This window comes from Schistocerca serialis, chromosome 1 (assembly GCF_023864345.2).
Source record: "Schistocerca serialis cubense isolate TAMUIC-IGC-003099 chromosome 1, iqSchSeri2.2, whole genome shotgun sequence".
NCBI lineage: Eukaryota > Metazoa > Arthropoda > Insecta > Orthoptera > Acrididae > Schistocerca > Schistocerca serialis.
In genome coordinates, this window is record NC_064638.1 from 909,192,165 (window position 1) to 909,208,057 (window position 15,893).

The window sequence follows — 15,893 nt, forward strand, 5'->3', positions numbered from 1 at the left end:
CATTGAACACTTTTTCTAGGTTTCTCATCTGCTGTTGTAGTTTTGGGAAGTGCTGCACACAGTTCACGTTTAGAAGATGAGAATACGTTTGAATTTTAGCCTTTCATTTATTAATTGTTGAAGATGAAGGAGAGGGGTTCCAATAAACCTTCACTAACTTTGGATGATTTTTTCTTAGCAGCAAATCATCAAAAACATAGTTTCATGATTGTACAATATTCCGTTTTATCCATTTGAACGAGATACAAGGTGGCAACTTAAACCAAACAGCATGAACAAAACTGTTACACAGATGAAGTCGACATTTGACTTACGTGCACCACAAACCAACGTAACAGAATCAAAATTTAATTGACAAAGTCCTCTCCGTTTCAGATAAGGACTTTTCACTTTACCTTCGTATGTGACGAGCATCAAAACTGCATTACAGAGTACGTTATATCTGTCTGTGGAATGATGTCTGTCGTAAGAGCTTTTGTTGACTTACTACTAAATAACCATCGCATTATTAACATTACAGCTAATTATTATTCTTGTTCCTATATTTTGATTTAAAGTACGTGATTATACACTGAGATGACAAATGTCGTGGTATACATCCTAATATCGTGCCAGCAACTCGACGTAACATGGACTCAACAAATTGCTGGACGACCCTTGCAGAAATATTGAGCCATGCTGCCGCTACAGCCGTCCATTAATGCGAAAGTGTTCCTGGCTCAGGATATTGTTCACGACGTGACCTCTATATCATGTCCCATAAATGTTCGATGGGATTCATCCGGATGGCCGGATCATTTGCTCAAATTCTCCACAAGTTCTGACATGGCGCATTGTCATCCATAAAAATTCCATCATCATGTGAGAACAAGAAGTCAACGAATAGCCGCTGATGGTCTCCATTTAGCCGAAAGTAACCATTTCCAGTCAATGACCGGTTTAGTTGTACCAGAGCACCCTGTCCATTCCACGTAAACACCGCCCACACCATTACGAAGCCACTAGCACCTTGCACAGTGCCTTGTCGACAACTTGGGTCCATGGCTTCTTGGGGTCTGCGCCACACTCGAACTCTACTATCAACCCTTACCAACTGAAACTGGGACTCACCCGACGAGGGCACTGTTTACCAGTCGTCTAGGGTCCAACCAATACGGTCACGAGTCTAGGAGAAGTGCTTTAGGCGATTCTGTGCTGTTGGCAAAGGCGTCGGTCGTCTGCTTCTATAGCCCATGAACGCCAAATTTCACCGCACTGTCCTAAGGGATACGTTCATCGTACGTCCTACATTGATTTCCGCTATTATTACCAGCAGTGTTGCTTGTCTGTTAGCACTGACAATTCTACGCAAACGTCACTGCTTTCGGTTGTTAAGTGAAGGCCATCGACCACTGCGTTGTCTGTTGTGAGGGGCAATGACTGAAATTTGGTATTTTCGGCACACTCTTGATACTGTGGATCACGGAATACTGAATTCCCTGAAGATTTCCGAGTTGGAATGTCCCATGCGTCTAGCTCCAACTATCATTCTATGTGCAAAGACTGTTGCTTCCCGCCGTGCGACCATAACCACATGAGGAACATTTTAACTTGGATCACCCGAGTACAAAAGATAGCTCTGCCAATGCACTGCCCTTTTATACCAAGTGTACGCGATAATACCGTCATCTACAGGGTGTTACAAAAAGGTACGGCCAAACTTTCAGGAAACATTCCTCACACACAAATAAAGAAAAGATGTTATGTGGACTTGTGTCCGGAAACCCTTAATTTCCATGTTAGAGCTCATTTTAGTTTCGTCAGTATGTACTGTACTTCCTCGATTCACCGCCAGTTGGCCCAATTGAAGGAAGGTAATGTTGACTTCGGTGCTTGTGTTGACGTGCGACTCATTGCTCTACAGTACTAGCATCAAGCACATCAGTACGTAGCATCAACAGGTTAGTGTTCATCACGAACGTGGTTTTGCAGTCAGTGCAATGTTTACAAATGCGGAGTTGGCAGATGCCCATTTGATGTATGGATTAGCACAGGGCAATAGCCGTGGCGCGGTACGTGTGTATCGAGACAGATTTCCAGAATGAAGGTGTCCCGACAGGAAGACGTTCGAAGCAATTGATCGGCGTCTTAGGGAGCACGGAACATTTCAGCCTATGACTCGCGACTGGGGAAGACCTAGAACGACGAGGACACCTGCAATGGACGAGGCAATTCTTCGTGCAGTTGACGATAACCCTAATGTCAGCGTCAGAGACGTTGCTGCTGTGCAAGGTAACGTTGACCACGTCACTGTATGGAGAGTGCTACGGGAGAACCAGTTGTTTCCGTACCATGTACAGCGTGTGCAGGCACTGTCAGCAGCTGATTGGCCTCCACGGGTGCACTTCTGCGAATGGTTCATCCAACAATGTGTCAATCCTCATTTCAGTGCAAATGTTCTCTTTACGGATGAGGCTTCATTCCAACGTGATCAAATTGTAAATTTTCACAATCAACATGTGTGGGCTGACGAGAATCCGCACGCAGTTGTGCAATCACGTCATCAACACAGATTTTCTGTGAACTTTTGGGCAGGCATTGTTGGTGATGTCTTGATTGGGCCCCACGTTCTTCCACCTACGCTCAATGGAGCACGTTATCATCATTCCATACGGGATACTCTACCTGTGCTGCTAGAACATGTCCCTTTACAAATACGACACAACATGTGGTTCATGCACGATGGAGCTCCTGCACATTTGAGTCGAAGTGTTCGTACGCTTCTCAACAACAGATTCGGTGACCGATGGATTGGTAGAGGCGGACCAATTCCATGGCCTCCACGCTCTCCTGACCTCAACCCTCTTGACTTTCATTTATGGGGGCATTTGAAAGCTCTTGTCTACGCAACCCCGGTACCAAATGTAGAGACTCTTCGTGCTCGTATTGTGGACGGCTGTGATACAATACGCCATTCTCCAGCGCTGCATCAGCGCATCAGGGATTCCATGCGACGGAGGGTGGATGTATGTATCCTCGCTAACGGAGGACATTTTGAACATTTCCTGTAAGTGCTTGAAGTCACGCTGGTACTTGCTGTTGCTGTGTGTTTCCATTCCATGATTAATGTTATTTGAAGAGAAGTAATAAAATGAGCTCTAACATGGAAGGTAAGCGTTTCTAGACACATGTTCACATAGTATATTTTCTTTCTTTGTGTGTGAGGAATGTTTCCTGAAAGTTTGGCCTTACCTTTTTGTAACACCCTGTGCACATCGCTATCCCATGACTTTTGTGACCTCAGTTTAAATCAGTGTGTTACATAAAATAAGAAAATAATTTTGTGGATTTCAGTTGAAGACGATTTCGATATTTTGTGTGTTGTCCTGCATGGGCCTACTTAATTCTGTGGAGTGAATGAGGACTTAAACGGACATCCAGTTACAGATGGACCCGCCGCAGGAGAGTGGCGAGTTCCACCAACTGCTGGCGTCTCTTCTGCAGCCGAAGCTGCTCAAGATGGTCGTATGCTCGGCCGTGTCCATGGTGCCCGTCTACCTCCTCACTGAGCTCACCGACAACAACCGGTCTGGATTTTTCGTCTGGTAAGGAGCGCATAAACCTCCTGACCATATTTGTAGTATTAGGGGTAGCTTTCAACTTACCAGCTATAGACTGGAAGACAGGAGATCTGGACGGGTGGTAGGTTCGTGACGCATTATTCTAAATACCTTATCTGAAAATTTCTGTGAGCATTTACTGCGAAAACGACTTGTAGGAGTAACGTCTGAGATATCGTGCTGGAAAACAGGCCCGAACATTTCGATTCACTTAACTGAGAGCAAGGAATAAGTGATGGGTTCTGTTTTACAATAAAACGAGTGTCAATAGGAATGTTATGAAAGATAAAAAGATATTTATGCTTAGCAGTTGCGACAAGGTATGGATTTCAGATTACCTGAGCGGTCAACATCAAGCGTTCAACTATGAGACTGAAAATGTTTACGATGAGGGGCGTTCAATAAGCAATACAACACATGATTTTCTTGAGACAGGTTGGTTTTATTCAGGACTCCAATGCTCCATATTATTCCCAATCTTAATAGCTACAAGACCCTATTTTTCAACATAATCTCCGTTCAATGCGACGGCCTTACGCCACCTTACTGGGAGCGCCTTCATTTCCGCGTGGTAAGAACCTACTGGTCTACGCCTGAGCCAACGTCTTGTTACATCGTTAACTTCGCCATCATCCACGTACAGCTTCCCGCGAGTGCATCCGACATTGGGCCAGACAGATGGAAGTCGGAATGTGCGAGATCCGAACTGTATGGTGGATCAGGAAGAACAGTCTTCTGAACTTTTGCGCTGTCCGCAGTGGCCGAGCGGTTGTAGGCGCTTCAGCCCGGAACTGCGCTCCTGCTGCGGTCGCAGGTTCGAGTCCTGCCTCGGGCATGGATGTCCTTAGGTTAGTTGGGTTTAAGTAGTTCTAAGTCTAGTGGACTGATGACCTCAGATGTTAAGTCCCATAATGCTTAGAGCTATTTGAACCGTTTTTGAACTTTTGTGAGCTCCTGTCGGGTGCACAGACTTGTGTAAGGCCTTGCGTGTTGTCGTGGAGAAGGAGAAGTTCATTTACATTTTTGTAGCGATGATCACGCAGAAGTCATTTCCTTCAATTTCCTGAGGGTAGTACAATACACTTCTGAGTTGATCGTTGCACCATGAAAGAAGACATCAAACTTAATAACCCCTTCAGAGTCCCAGAAGAGCATCGCCTATGACTTTTCAGGCTGAGGGTGCAGCCTTGAACTTTTTTTTCGGAGGGGCGGTGGTGTGGCCCCACTCCATGGGTTGCCGTTTTGTTTCCGGTTCGGAGTGATAAGCCCATGTTTCATCGCTTATGACTATGTTCGACAAAAAATTACCACGATCAATCTCTTTACGTCCAAGCACTTGCACACAGATCGTCCTTCGTTGCTCTTTATGCTCTTCTGTTAGTCGGCGAGGAACCCGGCGGCCACACACCTTTGAGTAGCCCAACTAGTGGACGAGTCTGTCAGCACTACCGACAAAGACGTCCAGCTGTGCAACGTGTTATTTGATTGTGATCCATCGATCACCTCGAATGAGAGTGTCCGCACGTTAGTGCATTGCAGGAGAGACTCCTGTGTGCGGCCGGCCGGCACGAGGGAGCTCGGACTGGTTTGTGCGGCCTTGTTGCGGTGATGACAGACGCCTCACCCATTGACTCACCATGCTTTCGCTCACTGCCAGATCTTCGTAGACATTCTGCAAGCGTCTGTGAATATCTGCAAAGCTCTGACTTTTCGCCAAAAGAAACTCAATGACACCTCCTTGCTTTGAACTCATCTCCGTCACAGACGCCATTTTGAAGGCTATGCCCAGCGCCGCCAACCGTCGGAATTTCATGAAACTATAGGAACTGAAGCCGGAATATTCAACGTTGTCCCACAACAAAGTACGCATTTTTCAATCTAAACTGGCCTAGAAAAATTGCTTTCAATGACTTGTTGAATGCCCCTCTTACAAGTAGAAAAACTCTATGAATATTATACAGTACGCCTGAGGCAGGTATATGACGAATAGAGTTGTAATGCGTGGGTCAGAGTCACTGTTGTTCAACAGCCGTGTTAGAAAATTTCTCCGAAAACAAAGAGAACTTCACCTTAGATGACAACGGAGGATAAACCCCATGCATAAATGAATATATGGAGGGCCGTGAATGGAGCGCTCAACGAATTCAAAAATAATATTGTATGCACCGATCCAAGAAAAGTCCGCCTCGTAGCTTATTGGCCAGCCTAGATAACCGCCATGCGGAGGACTCGAGTTCAATTACCGGTACTACCTGCAACTTTTCCTTCCTGGCAGGAATGGAACGGGGTCCTCTCAGTCTCGTATTGCCAGTTGAAGAGCTACTTGACTGAGAAATAGCGGCTCCAAAACCGACAACGGCCGGGAGAGCAGTGTGTTGATCCTACGTCCCTCCGTACCTCATCCAAGTGACGCCGTTGTTTAGGATGACATGGCGGTCGGTCGGTCCCGAGTGAGCCACGTGAGTTGCGAGCGATGGAGCTTTAAATCTAACAGAAAATCCTAAGAGGTTTTGGTCTTACATTAAGTAAGGAAAAGGACCAAAGGCAGTTAACTAGTCACTACAGCCACCGAAACAGGAGATGACAGGGCAAAATACTAAATTCCGTTTCCCTACTTCTTTTTTACCAAGGAAGGTCGTACTTTTCAATCTTAGGAAAAAGACCAAACTAAGAGAAAAACGAAATAGGTGATAACATGATAGAATATCAACTGAAATCGCTCGACACTAGATGGATCTCTATATGATGGCATACCTACATAATTCTAGACAGAGTATGCTAAAGAACTTATTCCTTTTGTAGCAACAGTCTATCGCTGGTCGTTGGAGAATCGAAGCATTCCACGTAACTGGAAACGAACAGATTATTTCAGTTTACTGGAAAGTTCGTCAAGACTCACGCACAACTATGACCTATGGTATTTCAGTGACAACAGTTTTTTAAAAACTCTGGTACGCGTTTTATGCCCCCGAATTATGAACTTTCTGGAGACTGAAAGCGTCCTGTCTAGGATTCAACATGGATCCCGCAAACAACGGTCGTATGAAACTTAACTCGTTCTGTTCGTCCACGACAGTGAGAAGGCAGCAGTAACCGATGACCACGTCAATAGCCTGTTGCTTGACTTCTGAAAACGGTTTGATAATAGCATTGCACTGTTGCCAAGTGAATAAAATACGACAGTACGAAATATCATACCGACTAGGTGAATCGTCTGAAAAGTTTCTAGCAAACAGAACACAATATGTCGTTCTCAACGGAAAGAAATCTTCAGGCGTAAAGGTAGCTTCGGCTTAACCCCAATAGTATTGTAGGACCAACAGACCATAGTGTTCACAATAGGGTCAGGTCGGCTGAATCGTGTCAAAATTTGTTAAAGTGTAAATAGATGAAAATTTTTACATGAACAGATTTTCATTGAAAATACACGGTGGTGCAGCGAAACGAAAATTTTGAACGTTAGTGTTGTCAACACTATAGTGCTGGTAGCTGGTCGGAACCTTTGCATATCGTGAACACGTTGCCGTTTAGCAATCATGCAGCAGTGAGGTGGTGCGGAACCTGATAGCGAAGTGAGAGTGTTTTACAAGAAGGTTGACAGTGCGACTGTCTCGTGAAGGTTATTTCGATAGCATTACCAGCTAGGACGTCATGCACCTGTGATTACTCTGTTATTCACAATAAAGTGCCTGGCAGAGGGTTCAATGAACCACCTTCCAGCTGTCTCTCTAACGGTTTGCGGGAAAAACGAGCACTTAAATTTTTCTGTGCGAGCCCTGATGTCTCTTATTTTATCGTGATGATCATTTCTCCCTATGTGAGTGGGTGCCAAAAGAATGTTTTCGCAGTCAGAGGAGAAAACTGATGATTGAAATTTCATGAGAAGATCCCGTCGCACCAAAAAACGCCTTTGTTTTAATGATTGCCACTCCAATTCACGTATCGTGTCTATGACACTATCTCCCCTATTTCGTGATAATACAAAACGAGCTGCCCTTCTTTGTAGTTTTTCGATGTCATCCGTCAGTCCCACCTGATACGGATCCCACACCGCGCAGCAGTATTCCAGAATAGGGCGGACAAGCGTGGTGTAAGCAGTCCACTACACACAGGAGGGTCTAAGGAAACCACAGAAGGGACGTCCGTCTAAAAGTGGGCAGGTAAAACACAGTAAGGTAGTCGTAGAAACGATTGGTATTATAGTAGTAAATTGTCGTAGCTGTGTTGGGAAAGAACCAGAGCTCCAAGCCCTAATAGAAAGCAATGAAGCTCAAATAGTTGTAGGTACAGAAAGCTGGCTAAAGCCGGAAATAAGTTCAGCCGAAATTTTTTCAAACGATCTAATAGTGTTCAGAAAGGATAGATTAAATCCAGTTGGTGGTGGAGTATTTATTGCTGTCAGAGTAGTTTGCCTTGTAGCGAAATTGAAGTAGATAGTTCGTGTTAAATACACTCCTGGAAATGGAAAAAAGAACACATTGACACCGGACACTGCGAGAGGGCTGTACAAGCAATGATCACACGCACGGCACAGCGGACACACCAGGAACCGCAGTGTTGGCCGTCAAATGGCGCTAGCTGCGCAGCATTTGTGCACCGCCGCCGTCAGTGTCAGCCAGTTTGCCGTGGCATACGGAGCTTCATCGCAGTCTTTAACACTGGTAGCATGCCGCGACAGCGTGGACGTGAACCGTATATGCAGTTGACGGACTTTGAGCGAGGGCGTATAGTGGGCATGCGGGAGGCCGGGTGGACGTACCGCCGAATTGCTCAACACGTGGGGCGTGAGGTCTCCACAGTACATCGATGTTGTCGCCAGTGGTCGGCGGAAGGTGCACGTGCTCGTCGACCTGGGACCGGACCGCAGCGACGCACGGATGCACGCCAAGACCGTAGGATCCTACGCAGTGCCGTAGGGGACCGCACGGCCACTTCCCAGCAAATTAGGGACACTGTTGCTCCTGGGGTATCGGCGAGGACCATTCGCAACCGTCTCCATGAAGCTGGGCTACGGTCCCGCACACCGTTAGGCCGTCTTCCGCTCACGCCCCAACATCGTGCAGCCCGTCTCCAGTGGTGTCGCGACAGGCGTGAATGGAGGGACGAATGGAGACGTGTCGTCTTCAGCGATGAGAGTCGCTTCTGCCTTGGTGCCAATGATGGTCGTATGCGTGTTTGGCGCCGTGCAGGTGAGCGCCACAATCAGGACTGCATACGACCGAGGCACACAGGGCCAACACCCGGCATCATGGTGTGGGGAGCGATCTCCTACACTGGCTGTACACCACTGGTGATCGTCGAGGGGACACTGAATAGTGCACGGTACATCCAAACCGTCATCGAACCCATCGTTCTACCATTCCTAGACCGGCAAGGGAACTTGCTGTTCCAACAGGACAATGCACGTCCGCATGTATCCCGTGCCACCCAACGTGCTCTAGAAGGTGTAAGTCAACTACCCTGGCCAGCAAGATCTCCGGATCTGTCCCCCATTGAGCATGTTTGGGACTGGATGAAGCGTCGTCTCACGCGGCCTGCACGTCCAGCACGAACGCTGGTCCAACTGAGGCGCCAGGTGGAAATGGCATGGCAAGCCGTTCCACAGGACTACATCCAGCATCTCTACGATCGTCTCCATGGGAGAATAGCAGCCTGCATTGCTACGAAAGGTGGATATACACTGTACTAGTGCCGACATTGTGCATGCTCTGTTGCCTGTGTCTATGTGCCTGTGTTTCTGTCAGTGTGATCATGTGATGTATCTGACCCCAGGAATGTGTCAATAAAGTTTCCCCTTCCTGGGACAATGAATTCACGGTGTTCTTATTTCAATTTCCAGGAGTGTAGTATGGGTAGAGGTTGAACCTGACAATTGAACGACTCATACGATATAGTTGTTGAACAGTTCAAAGAAAACTTGAGTCTCATTTCAAATAAGTACCCCGCTCATACAATTATAATCGGTGGTGACTTTAATCTACCCTCGATATGCCGGAAAAATTATACGTTTAAAGCCGGAGGCAGGCATAAAACGTCATCCGAAATAGTACTTAGCAACAAATAATCCTGGACAAATAGTGAGTATTGCGACGAATGCAGGGATTAACGACCACAAGGTAGTTGCTGCTAGGCTGAATACCGTAACACCTACAACCATCAAAAAGAAACGTAAAGTATATCTATTTAAAAAAGCTGATAAAAATGCTCTTAACGCCCTTTTAAGAGACAGTCTTCACTCCGTCCGATCTGATCAAGTAAGTGCAGAAAAGTTGTGGAATGTTTTCCAAGAGATAGTATCGACAGCGATTGTGAGATATATACCACATAAATTAATAAGTGATGGTACTGATCCCCCATGGTACACAAAACGGGTCAGGTCGTTATTGGAGAAGCAACGAAAAAAGCATGCCAAATTTAAAAGAACGCAAAATTCCCCAAATCGACAAAGTTTTACAGAATTTCGAAATATGGCGCGTACTTCAATGCAGGATGCTTTTAATAATTTCCACAACGAAATTCTGTCTCGAAATCTGGCAGAAAACACAAAGAGATTCTGGTCATACATAAAGCACACCAGTGGCAAGACGCAATCAACACCTTCACTGCGCGATAACAACGGTGAAGTCACTGATGACAGTGCCACTAAAGCAGAGTTATTAAACACGGTTTTCCGAAACTCCTTCACCAAAGAAGACGAAGTAAATATTCCTGAATTACAATCAAGAACAACTGCCAAGATGAGAAACATAGAAGTAGATATCCTCGGTGGACCAAAGCAGCTTAAATCACTTAATAAAGGCTGATAAAATAGCCCCATATTTAGCAATTATGTACAACCACTCGCTCACAGAAAGATCCGTACCTAAAGACTGGAAAATTGCTCAAGTCACACCAATATCCAAAAAGGGAAGCAGGAGTAATCCGCTTTATTACAGTCCTATATCACAAACGTCGATTTGCAGTAGGGTTTTGGGACATATATTGTATTCGAACATTATGAAGTACCTCGAAGAAAACGATTTATTGACACACAGCACGGTTTCAGAAAATATCTTTCTTGTGAAATACAACTAGCTCTTTATACTCATGAAGTAATAAGTGATATCGACAGGGGATGTCAAATTGATTCCATATTTTTAGATTTCCAGATGGTTTTCGACACCGTTCATCACAAGCGTCTTCTAACCAAACTGCGTGCCTACGGAGTATCGCCTCAGCTGTGCGACTAGATTCGTGATTTCCTGTCAGAAAGGTCACAGTTCGTAGTAATAGACGGAAAATCATCGAGTAAAACAGAATTAATATCCGGCGTTACCCAAGGAAGTGTTATATTGTTCCTGATCTACATTAACGACATAGGAGACAATCTGAGTAGCCGTCTTAGGTTGTTTACAGATGATGCTGTCATTTACCGTCTTGTAAAGTCATCAGATGACCAAAACGAATTGCAAAATGATTTAGATAAGATATCTGCATGGTCCGAAAAGTGGAAATTGACCCTGAATAAAGAAAAGTGTGAAGTTATTCACATGAGTACTAAAATAAATCATAAAAATTTCGATTACGCTATAAGTCACACAAATCTGAAGGCTGTAAATTCAGCTAAATGCTTAGGGATTACAGTTACAAATAACCTAAATTGGAAAGATCACTTAGATAACGTTGTGGGTGGAGCAAACCAAAGACTGCGATTCATTGGCAGAACACTTAGAAGGTACAACAGGTTTACTAAAGAGACTGCTTACACCACGCTTGTCCGCCCTATTGTGGAGTACTGCTGTGCGGTGTGGGATCCGTATCAGGTGGGACTGACGGATGACATCGAAAAACTACAAAGAGGGGCAGCTCGTTTTGTATTATCGCGAAACAGTGGAGATAGTGCCACAGACATGATACGTAAATTGGAAATCCAATCATTAAAACAAAGGCGTTTTTCGTTGCGAAGAGATCTTCTCATGAAATTTCAGTCACCAGTTCTCTCCTCCGATTGCGTAAACATTCTGTTGGCATCCACCAACATAGGGAGAAATGATCATCACTATAAAATAAGAGAAATCAGGGCTCGCACAGAAAAATTGAAGTGCTCGTTTTTTCTTCCCGTCGTTCGAGAGTGTAACGGTAGAGAGAGACAGCTTGAAGGTGGTTCATTGAACACACTGCCAGGCACTTTATTGTGAATAGCAAGGTAATCATCTAGACGTAACAAACAATTAAAATTATCAGAGATACATTGATTCGAACTCAAAAGTGTATTACGAAGAAGAAAATTTTTACAACTTAGTACAACTAGCAAAACCCACAACAAACTTTTACACAACAATGAATACACCTGGCAAAGTGTTCTACCTTGCAGTGCATACAGTGTCCCAGACATGTTACGACAAACTTCGAGGGATTGTAAGGATGTCTTAAGGAACACATCGAGGATAGGAACCAACGACGCTGCAGGATGTCGAAGTTACAGGAACCGGTGCCAGCCACTTCGCCACCCCTTCGGTAGCAAATATGACTTTGTACGTTTTTCGGGCGGTACGGCGGAACGTCTTGCAATGTTGTTTGTTATACAGTGATCACGACTGATTGCCACGATCGCCATTGGAGGAGATGCAGCTAGCAGCTGCGTAGACAGGCCTTGTCTCACTCTCGATACACCGCGGGAACGCTATAATGTGAAGGTAAAGCATGTTACCGGTATTTAAGAAAAATGTATAAAAGCGAGCTTCAAACGCGTTTTTCTTGAATAACTTGAAGACCTTGGCTATCAGCGAAAACGTATCCCAATACAAAATTCAAGTAAAACGGATTTCCTACAAAAAGCTCCTGTTTATTTTTTCTGTAGGACTAACAGTTTGCGCACCGAACTAGAAGGGATTGCGGGTTGCATAAAACCCAGCGGCAGGGGAAGGTGATAGTGTATCTAGTGTAAAAGTTACCGAAATGTACGTCAAAAAGTTCAACAAAGCATTTAAAATGATGGCGTTCACATTGTCCGCCAATGTAACAAAACCGAACAGTGTCACCGTCGTGAATTCGCGGGTGGAAGACAGTTTCCACGTTGACGTCATCTGTTATGAGCTTAATTTATTATTTTCGCTGCGTTCACTTTTTTATGCGCTTGCGTCTTTTTCAAGTTTATTTTACTGCTTGTGTTGTTTTCGTAACATACTGTGAAGATTGATGAGGATCTGTTTCTTGGAGTGGTCTCCGCTATAGAGACTCAGTATTTGAAAGAGAAAAATTGTTCGTGTTTCTGAGATACCTGTACAAAGAAACAACGTATTTAGTGTATGAACAAGACCTGATTTGTTAACAAAGCTTTTTTTCATGAAACTACCTTAAAAATGAAACGATTAGCTCCAACGAGGGAGAAAAGTAAATTTTTGTCGTTATTTGGTAATTATAAAGGCAACAAAAATCGCGAGCCAATAAATGTTTCTGCGATAGTTTTCCTGTTTCACTATAGAGTGTACAATTCATCATACGACCTTTGTTAGTTAGATCCATCACGAATTTTACTTTTATCATTAATAAACTCTACTACCGTTGCTAGTTCTTTAATCCTAAAACTACACTCCTGGAAATGAAAAAAAGAACACATTGACACCGGTGTGTCAGACCCATCATACTTGCTCCGGACACTGCGAGAGGGCTGTACAAGCAATGATCACACGCACGGCACAGCGGACACACCAGGAACCGCGGTGTTGGCCGTCGAATGGCGCTAGCTGCGCAGCATTTGTGCACCGCCGCCGTCAGTGTCAGCCAGTTTGCCGTGGCATACGGAGCTCCATCGCAGTCTTTAACACTGGTAGCATGCCGCGACAGCGTGGACGTGAACCGTATGTGCAGCTGACGGACTTTGAGCGAGGGCGTATAGTGGGCATGCGGGAGGCCGGGTGGACGTACCGCCGAATTGCTCAACACGTGGGGCGTGAGGTCTCCACAGTACATCGATGTTGTCGCCAGTGGTCGGCGGAAGGTGCACGTGCCCGTCGACCTGGCACCGGACCGCAGCGACGCACGGATGCACGCCAAGACCGTAGGATCCGACGCTGTGCCGTAGGGGACCGCACCGCCACTTCCCAACAAATTAGGGACACTGTTGCTCCTGGGGTATCGGCGAGGACCATTCGCAACCGTCTCCATGAAGCTGGGCTACGGTCCCGCACACCGTTAGGCCGTCTTCCGCTCACGCCCCAACATCGTGCAGCCCGCCTCCAGTGGTGTCGCGACAGGCGTGAATGGAGGGACGAATGGAAACGTGTCGTCTTCAGCGATGAGAGTCGCTTCTGCCTTGGTGCCAATGATGGTCGTATGCGTGTTTGGCGCCGTGCAGGTGAGCGCCACAATCAGGACTGCTTACGACCGAGGCACACAGGGCCAACACCCAGCATCATGGTGTGGGGAGCGATCTCCTACAGTGGCCGTACACCACTGGTGATCGTCGAGGGGACACTGAATAGTGCACGGTACATCCAAACCGTCATCGAACCCATCGTTCTACCATTCCTAGACCGGCAAGGGAACTTGCTGTTCCAACAGGACAATGCACGTCCGCATGTATCCCGTGCCACCCAACGTGCTCTAGAAGGTGTAAGTCAACTACCCTGGCCAGCAAGATCTCCGGATCTGTCCCCCATTGAGCATGTTTGGGACTGGATGAAGCGTCGTCTCACGCGGCCTGCACGTCCAGCACGAACGCTGGTCCAACTGAGGCGCCAGGTGGAAATGGCATGGCAAGCCGTTCCACAGGACTACATCCAGCATCTCTACGATCGTCTCCATGGGAGAATAGCAGCCTGCATTGCTGCGAAAGGTGGATATACACTATACTGGTGCCGACATTGTGCATGCTCCGTTGCCTGTGTCTATGTGCCTGTGGTTCTGTCAGTGTGATCATGTGATGTATCTGACCACAGGAATGTGTCAATAAAGTTTCCCCTTCCTGGGACAATGAATTCACGGTGTTCTTATTTCAATTTCCAGGAGTGTATATTCCGAGTTTTTGTATGTGGGAGAGTCCCTTATAAACCTACATTCACCGTTCAGTTCTGGGCTGAGCGAAGAGGCATTATATCGACCACCATTTAAAGGAAAAGGTATCGCCCCGCTAATCGACCTTCTGCTGGTCTGCGAGGAACATTTTCTGCCATCGGAGCCATCACCGAGACCTTGTCGTGATCCTTTGTACAGTAACACACACAACGCTGCTGATACGACTATCTGTGTCTGGCCTGTTTCAAGGTGTCCGTGTCTTCTGGCCTGCAAAACAGATTTTGAGTAGGGTCTTTGCATACTGTTGTAAGGAATTCTGCTCACAATGCAAACTCAAAGACATCTGACACATTAAAGGGGTAACGTAACGCCTTTCGTTATCATTGTATTATGTTCCTGTTTGTAGGAGAGAAGGCTGCTGTACTATAAAAATGACACCGTTTCCATTTGTGAGATAATCTAAGACGCCCATTGATAGTGATTTGTGATCTTTCACTGATTTCACCATTTTTATTGACTATGATTTTTCAAAACATATGACAAGAGCCGTTCGGCTTCAGCTAATGCAATTTTCCTCTATGTGATGTAACAAGCTCCACTGTGAGAAAGATATTTTTAGAAATATCGAAACATGGGTCAAGGGCTAAATAAACCTTTGGATTGAAACTGATTAGCTGTTTTTTTAACCTCTTCCGATTATGTTTGTCTTTTCAACACTATTGTCAGTGCTCCAGGTTCACTATTTCGTCATACTTCCGTGCTCTACCTTACGCGGCATTGAAACTAAGAAATGGACTTAGCGATGCTGTCCTGAATGCTGTGCGATGCTGTCTGGCCACCGTGTCTCCTTCTACAAATTGCGTCATTCAGGTTTAGTATGGAGGTGCACGGAGTCTGCACGCCGGTCTCCCAGCGGTTGTCAGCTTTCTGAACCTTGGAGCGGTTCTATCTCTTTCTTGACCAACCCCACGAAGCCGAGTGCACCCCGTTTCGGTCCTGTCACTAAAGGAAATTTCCGTGACGGGACTGACTGTGAGAATTAATCTCCGACCTCCTCAGAGCAGCCCCCTCAGCTGTCGGCTGTGACATTGAAGCAAACAATATTTAAATATTTCCTCGAAAGATAATTCTTCACGTAGCCTATATCTGATTTCCTTCTCTTATTGAAACAATTTGTTGAATGAAGGGCGCGTCATCAAGATGACCATTCGGAGTATCTTGGATCGCCCATTGTGTCCAATGATGGGATGTCGTTCACCTCTGTAGTATCTCACACCAATTTGGCCATCTGAGTAGACC